Source organism: Melopsittacus undulatus, chromosome Z (genome assembly GCF_012275295.1).
Source record: "Melopsittacus undulatus isolate bMelUnd1 chromosome Z, bMelUnd1.mat.Z, whole genome shotgun sequence".
NCBI classification, from domain to species: domain Eukaryota; kingdom Metazoa; phylum Chordata; class Aves; order Psittaciformes; family Psittaculidae; genus Melopsittacus; species Melopsittacus undulatus.
In genome coordinates, this window is record NC_047557.1 from 53,644,230 (window position 1) to 53,668,889 (window position 24,660).

At 40.1% G+C, this 24,660-nt stretch overlaps 1 protein-coding gene across 2 annotated transcripts in view; it reads left to right on the plus strand.

The window, feature by feature from the left end:
* Positions 1 to 2,113: 2,113 nt before the first annotated feature.
* The window catches only part of PCGF3 (polycomb group ring finger 3), a 55,429-nt gene continuing 32,882 nt past the window's right edge, over positions 2,114 to 24,660 (plus strand). The window contains exon 1 of one of the 2 annotated variants that reach the window (XM_031054266.2): positions 2,114 to 2,316. The gene's annotated coding sequence lies outside the window, so the exon portion shown is untranslated. The remainder of the gene's footprint in view (positions 2,317 to 24,660) is intronic. The other variant, XM_031054265.2, reaches the window with a different exon arrangement.

Consider the following 24,660-nt stretch of genomic DNA (forward strand, 5'->3'; position numbering starts at 1 on the left):
CATTAACCAGTACTCTTCCAGACCAACAATCCAGACAGTATGTCAGCCATCTAGTAGTCATCCTAGGCCATAATGTCCTAACATGGGGCAAAAATACTGTGGGACATTGTATCAAAAACCTTGCTACAGTCTAAGTGTACAACACCCACCACATTCATCCACAAACCCAGTAACTTTATCCATCACGCAAGAAAATTAGGTTGTCTTCTATGTCTGTCTTCAGTAAGACATGTTCTTCTTCACACATTCAGAAATAGCACGGGTGGACTTGCTCCATGATTCTTTCATTGACCAAAGTAAGGCTGTAGTGTCCAGAATTATCTTCTTCGCTGTTTTTAAAGATGGGTGAAATGCAATTCTCCACTTCTGGGGCACTCTCCCAGTCACTATGATCTTGCAAAGATAATAGGGATTTGTCTTGCAGTGGTACCAACAGGTTCTCAGCACCCTTGGATGCAGCCAGTCTAGTCCATGACCCATGGGATCAATGCAGCTCTATTTTTCCGAGCAACTACTGGAAATATTAGTCCTCAGCTTTGCTGTTTGTAAACACTGTATTATGATCAGCATTAAACTAGAATAATTTTGTCATACATTTGCCTACTTTGTGCTTTACAACTGTTCATGAAAACAGCCATTTTGCTGCGTTTCTAGCCATTTCCGTGTTTGTACCATTACTATTAAGGTGTTCATCCTGACCAATACCTTTTCACTGTTATCCGTCCTAAAGAAGACAATGAACTTCTTTCACCTGAGATGTTTGGGTTTGTTTTATTTTCCTGTCAAGAGGTCTCAGATTCTCATCCATGATTTTTTTTTCCAACTAGCAAATACATGCTTTCAGGAGATAGAGTTTCAATTTACCAGTTGTCATGTTATACCTTTACTTGTATGAAGACTATGAGGACTAAGGCATGTTAAGCTCATAGAAAAAAAAAATCCTTTGAATGCTATTTCTAGTTCCCTGAGTCATTCACTGAACTTCTGTAGTTTGATCGCAGCTCATTGACTGCAATGCTAACAAAAAGTTTCACTTATTTCCTTATAAGAAGTGCTGCAGTTTAGACAAGGCACCTCTATCTACTCGGTTATGATCTTAGATAGCGTAGTCACTGGCTAAGCTTGTATTTCAGAAATATCACTTATAGGCTACCACATTCTTCAATAACTTTGTCAAAAGCACGAGAACTGGTATTAGGGTAACAAGGTTTTAAAAAGAGCAAACCATTGCTTTGGCTGGCTAAGGGTCACCACAGTCTTGCAGCTCAGAAAGATAATCGTATCTTGGGCTGCATCCAAAGAAGTGTGGCTAGCAAGTCAAGGGAGGTGATTCTGCCCCTCTGCTCCTGTTGAGGCTCCACTTTTGGAGTACTGTGTCCAGCTCTGGGCTCCTCAGTACAGGAAAGCCATGGGCCTGTTGGAGAGTGTCCAGAAAAAAAACCACAAAAAATATCAGAGGTATGGAGCACCTCTCATGAGAAAACACTCATATGTGAGAGTCGAGGTTGTTCAGCCCCAGGTTCAACTGAATTTTAAGTGCTTGTCCTTCCTATTCAGCCACTTGGTGTGAAGAACTTGGTGTTGGCTTCCCAAGCTTGATGCATATTCCTTGATCTAAGACCTCACATCTTTCCAGTTTCAGGAAGCCAAAATCTTAATTTCATCAGCTGAAGTGTCTGACCCACCCTCAGTTTGTCAGCAAATCGTCCAAGTTTCTACAGTCATCGGTTAAAAAGTCACCTGCTTGCTTTTGAAGAAAACCCGCCGAAAACTCAGTCACTCAGTCCCCTCCACCAGCCTGGCTCTGAGCACAGGTCCGATGGATTCACGGCAGGGCTCCCCGCTCTGCTCCCGGGACTGCCCGCAGCGGTTACCTCACAGCCGACCTGCGAGGCACGCGACACGCGCAAGGGCGGCCCAACGCCGCAGCTCGGGGGAGGAAGGGGGTGGACGAAGCCGTGGAGGATGAGAGCTCCGCGCGCATGCGCCCTTAAGCGCGGCGCCCCCGCTCGGCTCATCTCGGGCCGCGCTCGGCTATTTCCGCCTCTTTGTTTTAAACTCCGGGCCGAGCCCTTTAATTTCATCCCCCCTCACCGCTCCCCCCCACCCCCTTTTCCCCGCTGTAATTTCTTAGCGGGGCAGGGCTGCAGTGGCTGGTGTTCTTCTCTGCTCCCCTCTACTGCGCTCGCGTCCTCTGCCTTCTCTCTGTGGAGGCGCCTGGGGAAGGACGGGTCGGGGAGCGGAGGATCGGTGGTGGCGGCGGGGAGGAAAACCCCCCGCCAGCCCCGAGAAGCGACCGCGCCCCTCCCCTGTCAGGTCAGTACTGGGCCGCGGCGTGGAGTGGCGGGGAAAGGGGTTCTCCGGTGGCTGGGCTGGGGTACCGGCCTTCTCCGCCCCGCTGTAGGGCTGCGGGCCGTGCGAGGCCAGGCGAGGGTCTTGGGGGCGGGGCGGGCTTATCCCGATTTTCTCTGAGGTGTTTGCGGTGGGGGATTGCGAGGGCCTCCCGGCACGGGGGTGCAGTGCGGGGGTCTGCGGAAGAGCGGGCCTTCTGTCCCCCTTGTCTGGGGTTTGGCGGGGGGAGGGCGGGCACACGGTGATTGAACTTTCCGTGCTGCAGCAAGCACGCTGTATTCTCGGAGAGGGAGGAGGTGTTAGTAAGAGAGGTTGAGTTTTGTGTGGCGTTCTCCGCCCCAAACACCCCTCCCGGCTGAGGGAGTCTTACGTGCGCTAGGTTAGCGTCTGTCACTAATTTTCTGTCTTTATGGACAGCTCCGCTTCTAACTTCCCTTTCCTGCTCCAGCGGGAGGTGTCTCTTGTCTCCGGGTGAAAGGAAGCCTACTCCGCCCGTTTCTAACCCGAGATGAGGTGCCTGTTGTGTAGTGGCACACACTGGGGCAGCTCAGTTGAGGGCAAAGTGGTGCTGCCTGTGGGGACCTGGGTGTATGGAGCTGTCCCGCATTGCCCCTCAGCACTTCTTCCCATTTAGGGTTACGTTTGCAAGGTTCCAGACCCCCACGGCTTTGGGAGAAAGGGCCTCTTTGGGGAGGTGGGGTGGTGGTTGATAGTGGTTGAGATACCACTTCCACCAAACTGATCAGTGGAGGGGACATGTACCAGGTGTGTATAACCTTAGCTGTGCTGGAATGTCTCTTCAGTGCTGTGTATCTGAGTGGCATATGAGATGTTAAGGTCTTGTGGGAAATAAGAAATTAAGTGTTATACATAGGTAAAATATGGAATGTCTATGGTCTGAGTTGTTTTAATGTTTAAGGATTTACACACGTGCATGCACATGCACATACATATGTATGATATTCCAAAATTCTGATGTTTCCTCAACCACTGAGTTTTGGTGAGTTGTAGCGCTGTCAGATCTGGTCTCTGAAGTTGGTCACTTTTAGTCTGAATATTGGGTATTGCTTTACAGTCCCCTGTGTGGAAAGCTTATAGTGTTCTGAAGTTGGTAAGGCTCACAGGAGATTTCATTCTTATGGTTTATGAAGTACTTGGATGTCCTTCCGTTGCTTCACATTTCACGTGTCTTGGGTTTGTTTTGTTATTGTTGTTTTGTTGGATTTTTTGTTTATTTGGCTTTAGTTGTTAAAAAGCTGTCAGTTTCTGTATGCTTTGTGTCAAATCAATTTAGTAATTTCCTGTCTCTGGGAAGCCAGTTGAAGGAAATCTGTTTTATTATCTTAGTATGCACTGGAATTTTCTTCTGCAAATAGTTTGTTTGGTATCTTTCAAAATAATCCTACATAATTGTCTTCCAGAGTTTCAAAGCAGAATTAAGTTTGTAGATGAAAAGGTTTGAGTTGCCCAGGCAAACTAGCAAACAAACAAAACCAAAACAAAACAAAAAACAAAACAAAGCAAAAAAAGCCTGAGGTGAACATTATGTTTAAGGAGCATCCGTTATATGTAGTTTCTGTTGTAAATTAGTTTCTCTTATACAGCATGAACAATTAGGCATATGCTAAATAAGTTGTTAGAAGTCTTTTCAGAGCTAGGTAGTGTGCTTTTTAAAAACTATTATTTTGTTGTTGGGTGAGATACTTCTGAATTTTATGTTCATTCTTTTAGTGGCAGGGCCAGTGAGAAACTGAACTGTGATACATGTGTCTCATAAAGGTGCTCTGCAGTTCATAAAATTCTTTGCTTGGTGACCATGTAAGTACCAATAGAAGCCTTGTACTCTTCCAGTAGCTTTACTACTTCAGTGTAAGTTGTAGATACTTTGCAGTCTTTTTCAGACGGTATGTACCTGTGCAGAACTGGAGTGACTTGGTGATATCATGTACAATGCGTTAGAAAAGGGTCAGGCAGTTTTCTGGAGAGATACACAGGGGTACTGCAACAGGAAGCTTGGAAATTAAAAAAGGCATTTCATAAACCACTTTTTGAGGAAAATGTGCTTGATTTCTAGCCAGCTTGATCTTGTTAACTCTGCTGTCACCACAGAAAATCACGACAAAACTTGTGAATGTTGTATGAAAGTTGATTTAGTGTTTGTAACTATGATAGCGCAATATTAATGCCTAGAATGGCAGAAATTAATTATGATGCTATGAAAGAGTTTTGCTACTAAGAGACTGTAAAATACAACTTCTAGTTGCTGCAGCTGCCCAACCTCCTCTTAATTCTCCTGATGACCATCACAGTTTAGAGAAGGTGATCTCTAAGCTTTATATTAGACATATAGGTAAGCTTTCTTCCCAAGAAAGTTCTTAGCATTTCTAAAGCAAAAGTTATGTATCTGCTTTAATAGCTTCAATTTTCCTTTTCCCATATGACTGATTAATCTAGATGGCCTTGTTAGCTTTTGTCAGGTAATGATCTCCCAGGACTAAAATAATTCCATCTTGAATTACTGAACTCTCTGGGAAACTCTAAGAAGTAGAAGCAGCATTTCCATTGAAGCTGTAAGCTAAATACCACCTATGAAATCTGTGAGAACATGGTATTTTGAAACTCTGATGTTTCACTTCTCAGCTACTTAGATATGTATTACAAAAAAGTGTCTTGTATGCTATAAAATAAACATTTCTCCATTTTTTTTTTTGGAACTGTTGTCCAATTAGTGTACATGTGGAAGTAGAGTTACTAAATGGAAGTTTGTATTGATAAAGGTGTTTACAGGTGCAGTGGATTTAAGACTGTTGGCAGTCCTGAGAGATTAGTGGTTTAAAGTCTGTTCTTTTTTTTGTCATTGCTAATAAAGATATTTAATGGTATTTGAAACTACTGTTTTGCTATGTTAGGTGTGCTGTCATGTTTAAAGGAAATGTAGAGAAAACTTGCTGAGGGCAGTTTGATTAGAAGAAGTTAAAAGCCAGCCAGAAGCTGGCTGTATCTTTTTAGCTTACCAGAGTTCTGGCTTGAAGTAAACTTGGTTCTGTATTCCTTGCACCCCTCTTCTTAAAATACAAGCTTGCTGTATTAGAGTGTAAGTTTACCTGATATGTGGAAGTCATAGATGCAGTAAAGAGAAGAAAGAAGGGTTATTTCACATTAAAAGTAGTCTTTGTTATTGTGATACGTAACATTTTCGTTGCTAACTGAAGACACACTGTACACAGTGTTTTACTCTGTAGCTGCTCTAAAGAGCCAAGATAAAACTTGCTGCTCTTACCTGAATTAGACTTTCTCAGGTGAATTTTGTTGAATATTTGCGTCTATATTTAAATCACTCAGTGTGGTGCGAACTAGGGAGTATGAAAGCCTTATTTGCTATTGAAAGCTTGACTGGAGTCTGCTACTGCAAAGACCTGGAGTCTTGCAATGGTATTGCAGAGCCAGCACTGTAGAAAAGAATAAAACAGCAGTGAGTTGATCAATGACACTGTTTTCCCTTTTTTCTTACATTTTTTTTTTTTACCTTAATCAGAAAAAGTACTTTACACTACAAATTTCATACTATATGTAGGACCTTCAGGGTCTTTTTATTACTTTGTCAAACACAGCATGTATTATTCAAAAGTAGTGGGTAGTACAAATCATTCAGAAGCCGAGGGAATGACGAAGTATGGTGAGTGCAAGTGGCTAATCTCAGTTGTGACTGCCTCTTTTTCAAGTCACAGTTACAAGTTGACAGAGTTAGTGGGGGAAATTGTTGAAGAGGTGGTGGAGAGAATGGGAGGTAATCAAGGTGTGGGGGTTGCATTACTACAGTGCTTGTCAAGATTGCAAGAAAGGAATATGCAAGTATGAAGAAAACAAGGCTTTTTGTGGTTTTGCTGCTAGTAGAAGAACTTCCTTAAGCTAGCTCTACCATTATTTTCCACTTCTCTGCAAAGTGGCAAGAAGACTCGTTATTATCCATACATACATATATTTAGGTTGATAATAACAGTCCTTGTTACTGACAAACTTAGATCTCTGCATTAAAAGGGCTTGTGTTTTGACTGCAGTAGGGATCCCTCTTGGTTGAAATTGAGGCTCTCCTTATTGCGGAAAAATGTGTTATCTTTCGTTTGTGAACAGTACAAACACATTTTGATTGAGGGAAGGAAACACTCTGTGTGTCTTGTGTGTGGGCAAAAATGTGCTGTGCTGTATTTTCTTAATAAAGATAGGAAAGCTATTTTTTCAGGTTGCCAGAATGAGTATCATGCTATTTGGTGACTTGCAAATGGCCATCCTGTCAAGTTTTTTAGTTTTAGTTAAGAACTTAATTGACGCTCTCTACATAACCAGTCAGTCAGTGTATGGTGCTATCTTTAGTTGATTATTATATAACCATTGTGATGTTGCTGGATATAACTGTGTGAATTATGCGTGATGGTATGCTAGAACAAGTAATCTCTGCTGTCTTCTCTGGCAGTGTGCATGTGAATATTTTATCAATGTTTGCAACCGTAAGTGTTGCCATTGCAGTGTTTGCTATTTCCTGCCCTCCCCCCCCCCCCCCCCCCCCCCCCCCCCCCGGAATGTGGGGAGCTGTACAGCTTTTTCTAGCTTGTCTGAGAGAACAAGCTGAAAAGTACAATACAGATGGCTAACTTCTACATTTTTTGTTTATGAATAATTGTCTCTGACATTTCTTGTATCTGAACTATTAGTTTGGGTGCACAGATTGGCATAATGAAGCCATTGGTCATTTAATTACTTAGTTGAAGGACATGGCCAAGTTTGTTTTAACTAAACAAGATGTGTATTATAACAAAACTTACTGTAATAAGCAGTGACAATCAGTAGAATTTACTTGATCAGTAGATTTTTTTTTTTAGCATAATGGCATGCATCATTCATTCATAGTGACTTTTAAAAAAATATTTGGACTTAGAGACATTTGGAATTTAAAGCTTTGTCTTGGGACTAATGTCTGGGATCTTATGTTAACTCCTGTGTTTCAGGTAATTGTGTTATGTACTGTTTCGTTGTGATAATAACTGGATTTTTTTATTTATTTTTTTTCCTAAAATATAAAGTATGTTCTAGACACAGGGACTTCAGTGTTGATTTGAGGATTCATATTAGGCAAGAGGTAAGGGAATTTTTAATGTGCTTGCTTAAGTATGTAATTATGCTCACTGCTGAAAATGCCCCTGTTTCTAAATCAAATTATTTATATTTAAAACCTTAACTTTTGTTAAACTGGTATATGTTAGAAGTACTTTGAATATTATTTTCTCTTTTTAAGAGTGTGCTAACACACTGTAATCAGTCTGCTTAATGCTTGAAATGCTTTTCTTTCCATCTTTGAATTACTCCTTTCTGTCAAGGCATAGACCCTGAACCAGTGTACAGTGTTTGCCTAGTCAATTCTGTCTGCACTTATAAAAGCCTCCCAGTTGAACTGGTGCAGTGATTCCCTCAGTCTTTCTTGCTTTAGCATTATGCTAATTGATTGTTTACTGTTTTTCAAGCTTTACTGAATCTTTTTTAGGAACGTTTGCTTGGATTTATTTGTTGAATGAAATAAGTAACTAAACTGCCTTTTCCTGTAGCAGTTTCCTAAAACTGATTGCAAAATTGCCTCACAGCTTAAATCAATTCAAGCTTTAGGATCATGTGTTTTATACTGGGTTGCCATAAGACTGATTAATTCACAGGTGTTTAGTTAAAATCTTGATAAAAGAAAGTTGTTTTATTTATGCTTATACTTCTCTCATGCAAATTGCAAAGAGATGCCTAATTTTTGTGGGTTTTTTTTCCAGGAAAAAACATGTATGCATCTTTCTTCTCAACCCTCTTTTCATGTGTTTGGACTTGCTAAATTGGCATTGTCTTGCCTTGAATCTGTACTTGTAAACTCTGAAGCGTGTTGCTACAAAGGGTGTCTATTTCTGCAGTGACATAAAATTTAGTCTATATGAAGTACTGTGTCAGTAACTTATTTTACGAAAAGTTTCAGTCAAAGTGTTAGTGAGCAGGAGCAATTCAATTGAAAGGTGTTTTTGAATAACATTTGTCCTTGTTAATAATAACATTATACTTGGTGACACCAGAGCAAGTACTTTATTTGCATACTAATAATCTTGTATCTCTTATTTCTTGACTGGTTAGAATGAGATACAAATACCTCTCACAAGATTAGGCCATTCTGTAACATTTTCAGAAAAGCTATTTATATTCATAAAATGTTTCATTCTGGACCAGACAAAAAGACTTCTGGGTAGCTAGTGGAGGTAATTTTCTTCAGTTCACCTTCTTGCATCGCAGATTCTTTCAAGATTTGAATGAAGTTACCAGGAGCAGTCTGTGCATATTGATCCATACGGTGTTAAGTGAAAGGTGGCATTTCTTGGTTTCATTTTATTAATATGTAGGTGTAAAAATCTCTATATTAGTTGCAGTCATTTTTAATGCAACTTTCCAGGTATAATCTTAGATGCTAACACCAGAAATTGTTTATCAAGAATATGTTTGGTCTGCACTATAATAGTGTCCACTGGGTTTAAACCATGACAGATAGTTACTCAGATTATTATCATCTGGGTACGATGTAGCTCATGGGTTCTCTGGTTATGATATTATGACTAAAAGAGGCTTGAATTTGAATGAAGAGTTAGATGCAGACAGGAGAATGCCTTGGCTTGTTTAATTTTTTGTTTTTTTTTTGACTAAAGGTGTTTTACCCTGTCCTATTTTTTTTTTTTTTTTTAAATTAACAGAGCAATGGGACACAAATAAGTGCAGAACTAACTCTGTTATATAAGCCATGCAGCGATAAGTTATGAATACAGGCTGAGAAAGCCTGGGCTGTTCAGCCTGGAGAAGGCTGCATGGAGACCTCATGGCAGCCTTTCAGTATCTGAAGGGTGCCCACAAGGATGATAGAGAGGGACTCTTCGTCAGGGAGATGGATTTAAACTGAATCAGAGGAAGTTCAGGTTAGGTAAAAGGAAGAAGCTCTTTACTGTGAGAGTAGTGAGACACTGGAACAGATTGCCCAAAGAAGCAATGAATGCTCTATCTCTGTCAGTGTTCAAGGCTAGTTTGGACAGGGCCTTGGGTGACATGGTCTAGTGTGAGGTGTCCCTGCCAATGGTAGGGGGGTTGGAACTAGGTGATCTTAAGGTCCTTTCCAGTCCAAACCATTCTATGATTCTATGATTTTTGCTATTTCTCTTTGGGAATGGAAAATACCTTCTGTCCTCATTTCAATTTCTCTTCCATTGCTTCACCAAATACAATCATAGAATAGTTAGGATTGGAAAGGACCTTAAGGTCATCTAGTTCCTCCCTACTAAACCGTGTCACCCAAGGCTCTGTCCAACCTGGCCTTGAACACCGTCAGGGATGAAGCATTCACAGCTTCCCTGGGCGACCCATTCCAGTGCCTCATCACCCTTACAGTAAAGAACTTCTTCCTTATATCCAATCTAAATGGGTCAGATGACTTGGCTAATGGAACTTTTGGTAGACTTCTAAAGCCACCTCTCTGTCATGTCATTTATTTTCTAATCACAAGCATGAGTTGACATTGTACTGAGTTTCTGGAGGTGATGGGAAGGTTTCATGGAGATTTGTTTTATCTTTAGATATGAAAATACAGAGTATACGGATAAGTATAAAGACTCCAGATTTCTCTTCTGTAGCCTTTTAGGTCTGATGTTACTGTAATATATATTCACTAGAAGAGTGAAGACAAGAGAAAAATGAGCTGTTTTTTCTTCTCCTTGAGATTCTGTAGCCACTTACTGCTTCCCATGATAAGTAACCTTTTCTATGAGTTAGTCATCCATTTTCACATTCTGCAGATATTGACAATTTTAGCATGCAAATGGGGGTGGTGGTGGGGGGAATTTCAGCTCTCTTCCTAGCTTTAATCCAAACCCAAAGGAATAAACCTTTTCCCCTGGAAAATGCTTTTTCAGATGCTCATGATGTATGAAAAGATCTACACATGGTACATACTGAGACAAAAGGATTTCTTTGTTCTTGTCAAACAAACTTCTAATGATGTGTATTTCTTGTATTTTACTGATTTGTGTTCTAAAGAACTGAGGGAGAGAGTTTCCATGAAGAATGTAATCTATTTAAACAACTGGTATATTTTTATTAAAGTTTTAAAATTACTTTGATTGTCCTTTATGGCACAGTTCAGTCTCCAAAAGCAATTCTTGTCGAACTGCAAAGAGGAACCAAATTGAAGCCTATATAGGTACTGCTTGCAGGCTGCAGTCGTTAGCATCTTGCACTGACAGACTGTTTTGTACATGTCACACGTCCATCTAGTCTTTGAAATTTGTTGTAGGAAGCAATAAGGGTCTATGAAAGTAATTTTGCTTTTAAAAATTCCTGGGAGGAGACTTAAGGTATACTTGGAATGCAATTATTATGGTACATAGTAAAGGTAGTGTTTATTTATTTGCTTATTTACACTGTATAAACTGAAACCTTTCAGAGAGTATTTTCTTCCTACAGTTACTGAATGCTTTGTATCAATGTGCAGCTGAAGAGTTCTGTTGGTAGCTGCCACCTCTTTAAATGCTAATTATCAATTCTGTGATAATTCTGTAAGTTCAGTGATGCTTTTAATGATGGATACCTTCTCATATAGAAGGAATTAAAGATTGATATGAAAAGCTTTAGCTCGTAGTTGTCTTGCCAAAGCTTTCTTTGTAATTTGCTAATTTCTGATCTGATGTGGATTAGAAAGATTCTGCAGTAAATCATAGAATCACTACGTGCATGTGAAACACTGTTGTGAATGCCACATTCCTCACAGCATAAAAGCCATGAGGTGGTTACTTGTCTGCTTTCATACTAGTTTTCCACAAAGATGTCTCTAAAAAAATACATTTTTATTGTCTATTGCTTTGTTTCATCTAGCTATTAGTGCTGTCTTTGTTTACTAAAGTTGGAAAGAGTTAGCTATTCAAATACTGGTTTTCTGTTCCAACTTCTTTTTACCAACAGTCTTCCCTTACTTATAAAAGCTGACACATGTGCCTTGTTTTAAGGGATTCTGAAGAGTTTTGTGCAAAAATCTAATCACAGAGTGTGTCTTGAGCTTGTTTATGGGCTAAACTGTGCCAGAGGCTGTAGAGTACCCTTATTGTGATTGAATAAGTAAAAGTGATTTTAGCTTCTGTACTGTGCAGCGGTGTGTGTTCTATACTCCTCACTCTAGAGACAGACTTGTGTATATGACAAAATGACTATATGCAGGGCTGGAAAGGAAAACCAGCTGGAATATGTGGCTTGCTGTAGCAAGTACTGACTAAGTTGTACAAAGGGAAACTGGCAAACTGAGATTTGGTTAAGATTTTGGTATTTGGGAATTTAGAAGATATTTTCACAGTTACTCCTTATTAAATTATAAATCTTGCTGAGCAAACAAAGGGAAATATAGACTATCATTTGAGGAGATCTTACTAATATGCTCTAATAACAGCACTTGAGGATTATGGCTGACAGGCAAGTTTGTTGACCTAGCTTTCATTCCACCGGCCTTTTCCTGAAGAGTTTCCTCCTGGTCTTCTATACTGAGACTGTACTGGCATAAAGCTGCTGTCATCAGTGGTTTGTGCAGGTATTCGATGCTGTTACAATAAGCACTGGACGTGTAAAGGGTATTTTGCTTCAATGTGGCCTTCTCCAACAAGGGGGGTGATCAGTTGCATCCTGTAAATCCTGAAACAGCAGAAATAAGGCTGTCAAAGACCTTACACAAATGAAACTTGTAAGAAACAAGTGAGATTATTTTGTTGCCTTAATAATAGAGACCTTTCGTCTCCTCGCTACAGCTTAGGAGATTTTCCCCATTTTATATGGAATGGTAATGGTCAAGTTACATGTCACAGAAGTAATCGGGTCACAATGAAGAATTCAGTTTTATAAGGGCTGATTTCTCTCATGCTATTGGTTTCCAATGGATTTTTCTGTCAGTCTTCCTTGTTCTTTAAACCAGTGTCATGTTGCAGTGTTAGGATTGATGGACAAGATAGTGATACTGTAATGGTATTTTTGGTTAGAGTTTGTAGAACTACTTGTTAATAACAACTTTGATGGACAGTTTACATTGAATAATATTCCATGTGTTATGTGAAGTTTTCTTGAACTGTGACACATTATTAGATTATGCAGTGAAAAAAATGTCTTTAACACATTTTAGAAATGTTTTCTTACTGCGACATGGCCAGTGAAACAACAGAAAACTCCCAAACAACCTGGAAAAAAAAAACCAAACCAGCAACTGAACAAAGCCAAACAACTAAGCAAAGAAGGGGGGTTAAATAATTGCAGACGCCTTACCTGTGAAGTGTCATTTATTAGTGGAAGTTAATGCACGTTTTCATATCACTAGACATTTAACTTCTTCCCTTCTTCCTACATGTGTGCAGAACACTGGGTCTAATGATGATGAGGAAATGAAAATAAATGACATGTGAGAATTAAAAAGACATAATTCCACAAGTGTAAGCTTTCAGTCACTGTTAGTTTGTTGAGAATGCTGTGAGCTTTTTTGAACTGGCAAGTTGGAGCATTTTTTAATTTTTTTGCAATGGGGCTGTGTTGGAAACGGACAGTTGTTTCAGTTCTTCAGCACTCCCTTTTCCTCCCCCTTCCCTCCCCTGCAAGATATAAAACTGTTAAAATGACTGGGTTAGACTATCAGTAGCTTTGGGCTGCTCTTTTTCTGTTTTAGTATGGTAAAGTTGGTATGGTCAGCATGTCAAAATAAGCCAAGAGCTCAAAAACATAGGATTACTGAGTTGGAGAAATGTTTTTTGATCTTACTGCATGAATGCAGACTTTCCTCTCTCCCTTCTTCCTCCCCCCCATCTTTATATTCTATTTCATTAGAAATAGGAAAGAATTAAAAAAAAAAATCACACAGTAAATTAGATTACAGTTTGGTGTTTATTTTTCTCTTTTCTAGGTGAATAACTTTCCTTTTCTTCTTCCTTTGTTCAGACTACTACTTTTCATTATCTGTTGAACGTTGCCATTTCTCTCCTAATCCTCAGCTATTCATAGTTCTACTACAGGCATATATGCTTTGATCACTCTAATGGCAGTCTTCATTTTAAGTGCTGTTTATAATGAAGCCAATTTCTCAGTGAGTCAGTTTGAGTGTGGGAGAAAACAACAGGAGAAAAGCAGAGTTGTGCACACTTGTTTGTCCAGGTTGCTGGTTTTCCAGTGTGCCTGTAAAGGATTGACAGGTGCTTATTCATTGCCTGTGATTCTGCAGAGGGAAGAGGTCCCAAGGGCTTTTTGTACAGTTCTGGGATAGAGGGGGATTCACAGTGTCTTCACAGTTCAGCTGCTCTGTTGCAGGTTGATGAAATGCCTTTTGGACCTTCATCATTCTGTCTGGCTGTCTGCTGTCTCTAAAGGGAATTTTCACATATAATGGATGATACTTGAATGAAAGACTTAACATGAGAAATATGTATGCTGCATGAGGCTTGTAGGGCTGTCACTAAAGAAGGGTCTGCTAGAACAGGAGCTGATGCTGCTTCATGACAACTGCACCCTCTCTTAATAAGTGGTGATTTTCTCCTTGTATGTTAGTGTGGCTATTACTGGTGGAAGGGGAGGGAGAGAGGAAGACAGCAAACAAATAAGTGTAGTTTGGCTTAAAGTTAGGTGACATATAATTTGGGCTAGGAGCTCCATGGTAGGATTTGAAAAGTTCTATGCTACTGCTGTGATCCAAATAGTTTTTCATAGGATCTTTACTGTGTAAGGCATTAAAACTAAAATTGAGACACTAAACTTGAAATTGGTATGTGAAGCACTGTAGATTTCTCCCTAAAAGATACCTGAAAAGATAGAATTTGGTATTTCAGATACTAGTCTCTACTGTCATAAGCATACTGAACTAAAGATTAATTTAGTTTTAAAAATACTTATGTTCCTAATATTTCATTTATGCTAAAGATTCTACTCAGCAAAGAAGTGGAATTGACAATTTGTGTCTCACTGAAAAGTTGGAACTTGGTTTTGGTCTGGTCAGCCTAGGGTTAACATGTTTTACTAGTTTACTTGACACAGTCCAAGATGCCTTTAATGAAAAAAATTGCAAGTCCTCATAACAGGAAGGTCAGATGTTACTGTGTTGTCTCCAAATATTAGGACTATTGTGTTTCTGTTTATGAAAAATAGCCAAGCCTTTTGCACATAAAATTGTGTTGAATTTGTCTAGGTTGTCTTGACTTGTACAGTCAGTTTTATCAGAAAGAAGTTAAAGTATACTGATGTGGTGTTTTATCACCTGATGAGGTTTTCTGTACTTTGGAGCTTTTGGGCAAATGTATAGTTGTATCTCAGCTTTGTTTTGGACTGAATTGTCTCTTTGAATGGGTTGAGTGTGTGCTTAGACTGGTGCATTTGTTCAAGGAAAGGAGCAGATGTGCATAGCAGAATGAGAATTGCAAATCAGAAACACAGCAGGCCAGAACTATAGACTGGCATAAGCTGTTGTCTGAGACCTTGGTTAAGGTAGTGGAGCTCAAGAGGCAGGTAAACTAGACTTAGCAACTTGTTTTGGCACCCTCAGCTTCTTCACATTATGCTGAGCAGTGATGGAAATAAAAAAATTAATGGGGACATGTCAAGAAAACTAGCCCTGCTTTGCAGCGCTATTTGGTATTGCTCACGCTTCGTCATAAGTGGTGCCAATGCAGCTAATCTGAGTCTCTCACTCTTCTGTTGTAATTGAGGTCATAAAGCAATGATGAGTTGTTGCAACAGGTTTTTCCAATAAAACTGCCTGGTTTCAGCTGTAACAGTTATTTTTTTCTCCTTCCTAGTATCTGGTGCAGTGTTGTGTTTTGGCTTTGTCGTGGTTTAAACCAAGTCCCCCAACTCCCGGAGAGTTAGGAAGGAGAATCCAAAGAATGTAGCCCCCACGGATTGAGATAAGAACAGTTTAATTGCTAAGGCATAACACAAAACCCCTACTGCCATTCACTACTACAAATAATAATGATACAGCAAACAGCAAGTGAAAAGAATACAACACCCCACCAGCCACTGACCCATAACTCACTCCACCCTGCCTGGCCGAGCACCATGTGCTCCCTTCTCCATTTTCCTCTCCAGCTTCTCTTTCCCAGTATGCATCCTGGGCATCACGTGCTATGGTATGGAATACCTCATCGGCTAGCCTGGGTCAGGTGTCCTGTCTCTCCTTCCTCCTGGACTCCCCTCCTCCACCTGGCTGGAAAAAAAAAACCTCGAACAAAAAAAAAACACCCTTAAAACATGCTCAAACCATGACATTATCCACCCCTTATTCCATACCATTCACATCATGCCCAGATCCCACATTTTCAATACACCATCACTCTTAAGTCCACCCCTCGATCATGAGACATCTCTGTGTTGCATCTCTGGACTGATGGCCTGAAGTATCTGGGCCCACCAGGCTCAAAATCATTCACTGTCCCCTTCAGCAGTTCTACAGCTTGCTGCTGGGGACTCCATACAGCTGCCTTCCACTTCCAATGCTTCCAAAGCACTGGAGGAGCCCAGTGGATCAGATACCTGGCCATACTGTCCCACATGCCCTGCCACTCATGACTGTCCAGCCTTGGGGACAGTCTACTGGTGCTTCTATGTACTTGTCTAACCTTAGACAAGACCCACACCTGACTCTGCTTAACTTTTGCGACTGGGGCTGATGTAGCTGCCCTGCTTGCCAGTTCTCCCACCACCAGCTTCTCTTCTCCTGAGTCCGGATCTTCCTTCTCTGCCTTGCTGGGAAATGCTGCGTGGTCTCCTGCATCCTGCTGGGGCTCTGCGGGCGACTTCCGGGGGACACTCTCGGCCGCTGCGGGGTTCGGAACGGCCGCGGGACTCGGTTCCTCCCCTGCCTTGCTGGGAAGTGCTGCGTAGTCTCCTGCATCCTGCTGGGGGTCGGCGGGTGACTTCCGGGGGACGCTCTCGGCCGTCAGAGGGTCGGGAACGGCCGCGGGACTCACCTCCCCCGCTGCCTGATCCTGCTGCTCAGCTACCGCCCTGCTCCGCTCCTCCCCCGCCTGCTCCCGCTGCTCTGCCACAGCCATTTGGCTCCCCGTGCTGCTCTCCCTGGCAGCCTCAGCTGCCGGCAGCTCCCGGGGCCGCTCCTTCCTGGCTTCACGCAGCTCCACGCAGACAACGACGAGGATAAGGACAAGGACGGCGAAGAGCAGCGGGACGGCCTGGTACAAGTCCAAGTCCACAGCCACGTCCATCCCCCCCTGCTGCCGGAGCCCCACCGTATTACAAGCCTCCGACACAAACACATCCAATCCATACACAAAGTACCCGGCAAAATCCCGAAACAGCGAGATCCAGAGAAAAACCTCTAACAGCCAATAAATCAGCATTGTGATGAGACCATAAATCCGCTCAGATCTGTTCTTATCTCAAACCCTCGGGCCCCGCGTCGGGTGCCAAAAATGTCGTGGTTTAAACCAAGTCCCCCTACTCCCGGAGAGTTAGGAAGGAGAATCCAAAGAATGTAGCCCCCACGGATTGAGATAAGAACGGTTTAATTGCTAAGGCATAACACAAAACCCCTACTGCCATTCACTACTACAAATAATAATGATACAGCAAACAGCAAGTGAAGAGAATACAACACCCCACCAGCCACCGACCCATAACTCACTCCACCCGGCCTGGCCGAGCACCATGTGCTCCCTTCTCCATTTTCCTCTCCAGCTTCTCTTTCCCAGTATGCATCCTGGGCATCACGTGCTATGGTATGGAATACCTCATCGGCTAGCCTGGGTCAGGTGTCCTGTCTCTCCTTCCTCCTGGACTCCCCTCCTCCACCTGGCTGGAAAAAAAAAAACCTCGAACAAAAAAAAAACACCCTTAAAACATGCTCAAACCATGACAGGCTTTAGTGTGAAAACAATGCTGATAACATGCCAGTGTTTTAATTGTTCAGAAGTAATGCTTCCTCTGATCAAGGACTTTCCAGTCTTTCATGCTCTGGCAGTGAGGAGGGGCACAAGAAGCCAGGAGGAAGCAGAGACAGAACACCTGACCCAAAGTAGCCAAAAGGGTATTCTATACCATAACACATCGTGCCTGGTATATAAACTGGGGTAATTACCCAAGAAAGGACTGATCGCTTCTAGGGTCTGGCTGGGTCAGTGCATGGTGAGCAGCTGTATTGTACATCAGTTGTGTTTATTGGTTGGGTTTTTTTGGGGGTTTTTGTTTCCTCTTTTAATCTTATATTCTCTTCCATTATTATTTTCTTATAATTATTATTATAATTTTTAGTAGTAGTTTTATATTGTACTTTAGTTATTGGACTGTTCTTATCTCAACCCATGGGGTTTTCATTCTTTTGATTCTCCTCCACTGCCCAGAGGGGGAGGAAAGGGAGAGGGTGAGTGAATGGCTGCATGGTTCTGAGTTACCAGCTGGGTTTAAACTATGACAAAAACTATGAAAATGGTCACTGTGAAAACAAATTCTATTGCATTGGCAGTAACATCTAGTTAAAAATAGTGGCTTTATGCCTTGCATAGGAAAGACAAAGTTCTCTACTGTTCATGCTTATTGTACTTAGTATCCTCTAAACAAGTACTTGCAGAATACTGTCTGCTGTAAAAATAGCAGTGATGTCTAAAATTGATGTGATGCTTAAAAAATGTACAATTTGCATTTTTAAAATCAGTTGGATTTATAATAGTGAAAACTTAAAGCTAACTATTTCTCATAAGTTCACAATGGCTAGCAGTGCAAAGTCCTTTATATTGAGCAAAGTGGAACGTTCGTAATGAGAGGAGACTGCTTGGGTACATGGAAAAATATGCCACACTAGTGAAATAAAGTAGAAAATTTTGGGGTGACAAATCCAGCCTTTTGCAGGTATATTGACAAAGAATTACAAGCTATTGGAGTAAACTTCAGAGGTTATGAGTATTTTTCCTGCTGGCAGGGATTGACAAGTACAGCTTTATTCCAACTGTTAATGGGCTGATATATTGTTGAAATGTTTTGTATGTCTCATTTTTAATAAAAAGGGAACTTTTAATAGCACATTCTACTGTATTATTAACAAGGAGAAATTTTGAAGTCTTTGGAAGTTAAACATACAAGCTTCTGGCTCTTTGTTTGCTCTGTTTTAATATCTGCAAGTCCCAGCTCAGATGGTCACAGAATTACAGAATCACGGAATCCCAAGGGTTGGAAGGGACCTCGAAAGATCATTTAGTCAAACCCCCCGGCAAGAGCAGGGTAACCTAGAGTACATCACACAGGAACTTGCTTTTTTGTGTTATTGGGTTCCTTTCTCAGTGTTTCACCTTAGCAGTCATACTAGTTGGGGGGGGGGGGGGGGGGGGGGGGGGGGAAGAAAAAAGAGGTAAAATATTTTCAAAACTGAAGTAGCAAAACTGCAGGATAAGAATCGAGGCAGTCTGATACTGGAAGATACAGAAGAATGAACAGTTTTTGGTAGAAAGCAGAAAAAAAAAATCTTTCTTGCGCTATTAATTAAAGTCTTGTTCTGTACTTCAATACTAAATAAATAATGCTAACTATCAGGTTTGTTTTCACATTTGCAGTCAATTGAAAGGCTAGGACTGTGTCTGAAGAAAGCTGTAGCAGCAAGAGTTCCAAGGAGACTAAGCAACTGTGCTTTATCTTGCTTCAATTTATGTCTGAAATAACTGAATGCACCTTAAAGCCCTCCTGGGATTTCCAGAAAAAAAGAGGAAAGATTTTTCCAAGGCTTATGAATTGTATGGTTAAGGGGTAGATAACTTGATCAAAGTTACTGTGTATACATGTCATGGTTTGAGCATGTTTTGAGGGTGTTTTTGTTCAAGGTTTTTTTTTCCAGCCAGGTGGAGGAGGGGAGTCCGGGAGGAAGGAGAGACAGGGCACCTGACTCAGGCTAGTCAATGAGGTATTCCATACCATAGCACGTGATGCCCAGGATGCATACTGGGAAAGAGAAGGCTGGAGGGGAGAGCTCTGGAGAAAAATGGAGGAGGGAGCACATGGTGCTCGGCCAGGCAGGGTGGAGTGAGTTATGGGTCGGTGGCTGGTGGGGTGTTGTATTCTCTTCACTTGCTGTTTGCTGTATCATTATTATTTGTAGTAGTGAATGGCAGTAGGGGTTTTGTGTTATGCCTTAGCAATTAAACCGTTCTTATCTCAATCCGTGGGGGCTACATTCTTTGGATTCTCCTTCCTAACTCTCCGGGAGTAGGGGGACTTGGTTTAAACTACGACAATACACTTGAATCCAAGAAGAGTACAGAGTACCTACTAACCATTTGCAAAGTATGGAGCAATACTGGGAGCATTTGCTCATCTTCTGTCTTAGCAGCAGAGGCAATTACTGGGCATATCAGTGAAGTTAAAAGCTTTGATCACTGAGATTTTTTTTTTTTTAACCAAAGACTAGGTTGTGTAATTTTTTCCAGATCCTTTTAAAGTTTTAGGTTTTGTTTGGATTAATTAATCATATTTGGGTTTAAACTACATGGGGATGTTAAAAAGAAGAGTGATTGCTGGTAAAATCTGCATTCAGCTGAACAGTAGCACCTTCTTACCTGCTGGTGGCTTCTAGCTTCTCAATACAGATTTCAATTTTGACAGTTGCTGCTTTACTGGGCTCCCAGTGTGTCTGGACCAAGAAGTAGAGTGAGGTGACTGAAAACCTTGAAATTTTAGAGGCCATTTACTAAATATCAAAAGGAATTGTCTCTGGTTCCCGTAAGAGGATTCTTTATCCTCTCTTTTTCAAAAATAGGCAATATTTGCATGAGTATGGGGAAATTCTATATATAGAGATACGTAACTGCTTCAGATAAAAGATATAAATGGATGGAAGATGTAAAAATCCTAGTACTCGGATTATCATACAGTTACTAGGGAAACACCTTTTCATTGTCTTTTTTTTAAGTGGTTGGTTTCTGGGGTTGTGGAATCATATAGAACGTTTTGTGTAACCAGATATTTTCATTGTAAGATTGCAGTTATTCAACAATGAAAGTTTTTTAAGAGTTAATGGCACAGGTCCATAAGGCTTCTTTTTTCTCCATGGTAAACATTTAAAGCCTTTGTTATCTTGGTTGGAATCAGAGCAGTCGGTGCAGATGTATACCATCAGTTCAAATGACAACTGAAAGTCAGTTGGTATTTTGAGTTGCTCATCTGTTCTGCAGAGGATGTAGTAATGAGATTACAATCTGTTTCATCTGTGTTTAAGTCCTAAATCACTTTTTCTGAAGTGTATGGATATTAAACATTCAAAAAAAGTGATGCTCTGCAGAGGCTATAGTTATGAGGATTACAATCTCTTTCATCTGTTTAAGTCCTAAATCACTTTTTGTGAAGTGTATCATAGTAAACATTAAAAGAGTCATGTGGGTGCAGATAGAATCTCACTAAAGGTTTGGTTTTAAAGGACATTGTTCTTCATGAGATTCAAGGCTGATTTTGACTTATCTTTTAATTATGTGAAGTCAAGGATCTCTTAATTTCTGTTTTATCTGTGTGTATTGAATTGGAACGAAGTGCCTTTTTAATAGTTTGTAGTTTTGTCCCTAAATTCTTAACATGGAGGATGTTGGAACATGTTCGTCCAGTGTACGACAACTGTGTCTATAACATTTTGTGAAGTCTTAATCTGGGATAGTACTCAGTTTAAGAATAGCTTTGTTTTCAAAAGCCTTCTGCTGCTGGCAGTGATTTTGATTTCTGATAATGAGCCAGATTTTATTTAGAGAAGGTTGGTATTTGTTAATGAAATGAAGGTTACTCTTAAGATAATGCTATTTTTTTATAATCTTTTTAAAGACTTTCAGAAGGCTGACACTGAAATATTAATATATGACTGAAATATTAAGAAATATTAATACCTCTTCCCAGTTCTGGGCGTGTTTTGTATGTGTTGATCAGAAATTATCTTGCACCCTCAGCACTGAAAAAAGGAAATAGCAGGATGTAAAGAGAAATTTGAATGTAGTTAAATTAGTGATTCTTCTTCAGAAAGAAGACGGAAAATGGAAGATTAATATTGTATTTTTTACACTTTCAGCTAATTACATTAATGCATGATTTTCTTAATTAATGTTTCTTTGTGTAGGCTGAAGGCTTTTGCCAACGGTCAGATCCTTAGCTCTTTTTATATTTTACTTTCCGCCCCTCTTGTAACTTAGTAGCAGTCTTTTGGATTAGTTCAGATGACTTCTGAGTATTGATTTTAAGGTAACACATCATAATACAATGAAATCTGTATTGAAATCTGTAAGCTTAAAGTATATCACTGTAACTGCATTTAGGGTAGCTTTTTAAGTTAACACTCTGAAAGAAAACAAAGTCTCTATTAAAAAATTGTCATATCTTACATTCTTTTATGTTCCTGATAATGTTTTATTTCTGATAAGAGATGCTTGCCATCTGTTGTCACTTGAAAAGCTTCCTTTGCTGAATTATGAGAATGTGATCTCTTCCATAATTACACTTGCTAGTGTGTCTTGGGTGGATGTGATACATATTTATTCCTTGACTGACTCTGCAAGAAGAGTAGAGGCAGTAGAAAGAGTGGAGGAGGAAAGATATGGGGAATAACACACTGGGACTGACAGTTACGATGGTAGGTGGAAAGCAGTGAAGTAAGTAGGCCAGGTTGCATTTAGTGTGTCTGTACATTTTCCTTGCTTTAAAGATCTGCCATTCTCTTTTTACTCTTACTCATCCTTTTCCTTAACAGATCCTTCTGAAATGTCAGCTCTGATTCAGTATTGGTGCTTTATGCATGTTTGTATAAGGCAATTTTCAATGATCATTGCTTGAAGTCAGGAGACTCTTGGTCTTGCATTTCTTTGTGCTGTGTTTGCTTTCACTTTAAGAGCTGAAGGCAGCTAATGCCAAAGTCTGTCTTCAGTTTCATAAAAGCAAGGAGCTTAATTTCTGTGCTCTTTTGAATTCCCATTTGTACATTTTAAATGCCTTTTCATTTTCATTCCTTATATATATTCCTGCAACAGAACTCCATACTGGGCTTCTACAAGAAAGACTTGAATAGGTTACAGCTAGTCTTTACAAGATGGGATTAATAACGGATACACTGCAAATCATAGAGTTGAAGTTATGACATGGTATGTGTTTATTGATCTGCAGTTGACATACTAAGAAGGAAAACCATGTATTTAATCTCCTCTACCTGAGTTTGCTGTGACCTAATGTAATGGATGGGAACCCAGCTGAGACTTGATTCCCTTTCATGACTGAGACATAACAAAGTATGTTTTTTTTTGTCAGAGTGATTCAGTAGAGTATATATATTTATGTTCATCATTACTGTTTATCAGAAAATGCCAGGAAAGCATAGGTGTGCAGCTGTTCTATGGCCTTCATACTTGCCCGCACAAGGGCACCTGGCCAATTCTCTCGGCAGGAACAACAGAGAGATCATGAGAAACTGCATGGCCCCATGAGTAAACAGTTAAAGATCTGGCATAAAGACAATTTTTTTTTTTAAGTGTATAAAAGCAGGACCCTCTTGTGGTTGAATCTGAAGCCTCATCTATAGGTGGACACACAGCATAGGGTCTCTCCCAGTTGCCTGAGTCTCCAGGCATTGGCTGCAGCGGGGGTTCCCAGCTTGAAGTGTGGGCCTGGATAATGATCCACTGGTGATGTATTTCTTCTTAATCTCAGTTCTCTCTACGCAGTAATGATTTGATGCATTTCTAGTTTTCCTCTGTATTTTACATGCATATATATATGATTTGCTTTATTGTACTTATTTATTGTATATAGACATATGTATTCCTTATTCACCTTAGTGTGCTTGTTTGCTTTAGTGTGCTTCTTCACTTTAGTGTCCTTGTTTAATAAACTGTGCATATTATACAGCTAGCGTGTGGTCATTTTGTGGCGTACCCTGCTTGTTAGCAGAACACCTTGCTGTATCAGGGGCTCCATCATGGAGAAGCAGTAAAAGCCTGTAAAGTAGTTTGGATCATTTAGTTTGCTTATATCTCCACTATATCCCTCTATTTCTAGGTAAGTAAACAAGGTTCCTGATTACCTGTGTTAACTGAAGTGTAAGGCTATTGCAGATATTTGGGAACGTTTTTCTAAAGTCCCCCTAAACTTAACTCTTAAATAGTTTAAGCATATGTTTTCTTTCCATTGTACATTTTTAACTTTCAGCTTTCTCCTTGTTTTACAAGTAGCACTCATGCTGCCTTCTTGGGCCATGATGTGATGGGTGTATAGGAAACTTAGAAGGTTTTTTCTTTCATGCTCCATGTTCTCTTAATTGTGATAACCTCTCCTGGTACTTGGTCCAGTTTCATGCCTTAGTGAATACATTTTTCCTTAATGTATTCAACTAGAGCTGGACATTATTTCAGAAGGTATTTCACTAGCAGCTTACAAAATTGTACTGACAGCAGACTGTGGCTATTGAAATTGACCCATGACAAATTTTGTGTTAATATATATCTGCTTATGGCTGCAGTAAATGCGGCTAATGTTTGAAACTTGTGCTTTCACATATTTGGATGGTGAATTCAGTTTTATTATCAATCTAATAAAACTCAACATTTAATGAAAATGAAATAGACTCAATGCAAGGATGATGTCCAACTTCTTTGCAGTGTTCTGTTATGCTAACGGTTAGACAAAGATGTAGATGAGTTTTTAAACTAAAGTAAAATACTGGATATTACAACTCTTTAGTTTTTCTCTTTTTTAGTGATAAGCTGGTATTTATAGTATTTAGTTGATTTTATTGCAGGAATGAAAATTAGTTATTTACTAGATTTCCAAAGTGTCATAAGCACCAGGAAGAACTACCATAATTTGGGTGTTTGTATATCTCTTTGGCTGCAGGCACTTTGGGAGATTAGTTTTGTGACCATTTTTAGCTAAAATTTAGCAAGTAGATAGTAGTTGTTTGACTGTTCAGGGGTCTAATAGAGTTGATTTTAATACAGACTCCAAATCTAAGCAATATATAAGAGAAAAAAATTAAAGCTTACATTAAAATGTCTTAATATCCAGACCTGGCACCTGGTATTAAACATGTGTCTAGTAACTGAGTAATTTAAGATTAGATGCCAAACTGAGATAGAATACTTCTGGTTTGTTTGTTTTTTGAATATATTTGATGTTTTGATAATACTTACATTTTGTGAAATTTCTAAGAACGTTAATTCCTGTAAAAGCTGGGAAGAGGTGGTGTTTGATGTTCCTCATTCCTCTTTTCACAGTGAAATGATGAAA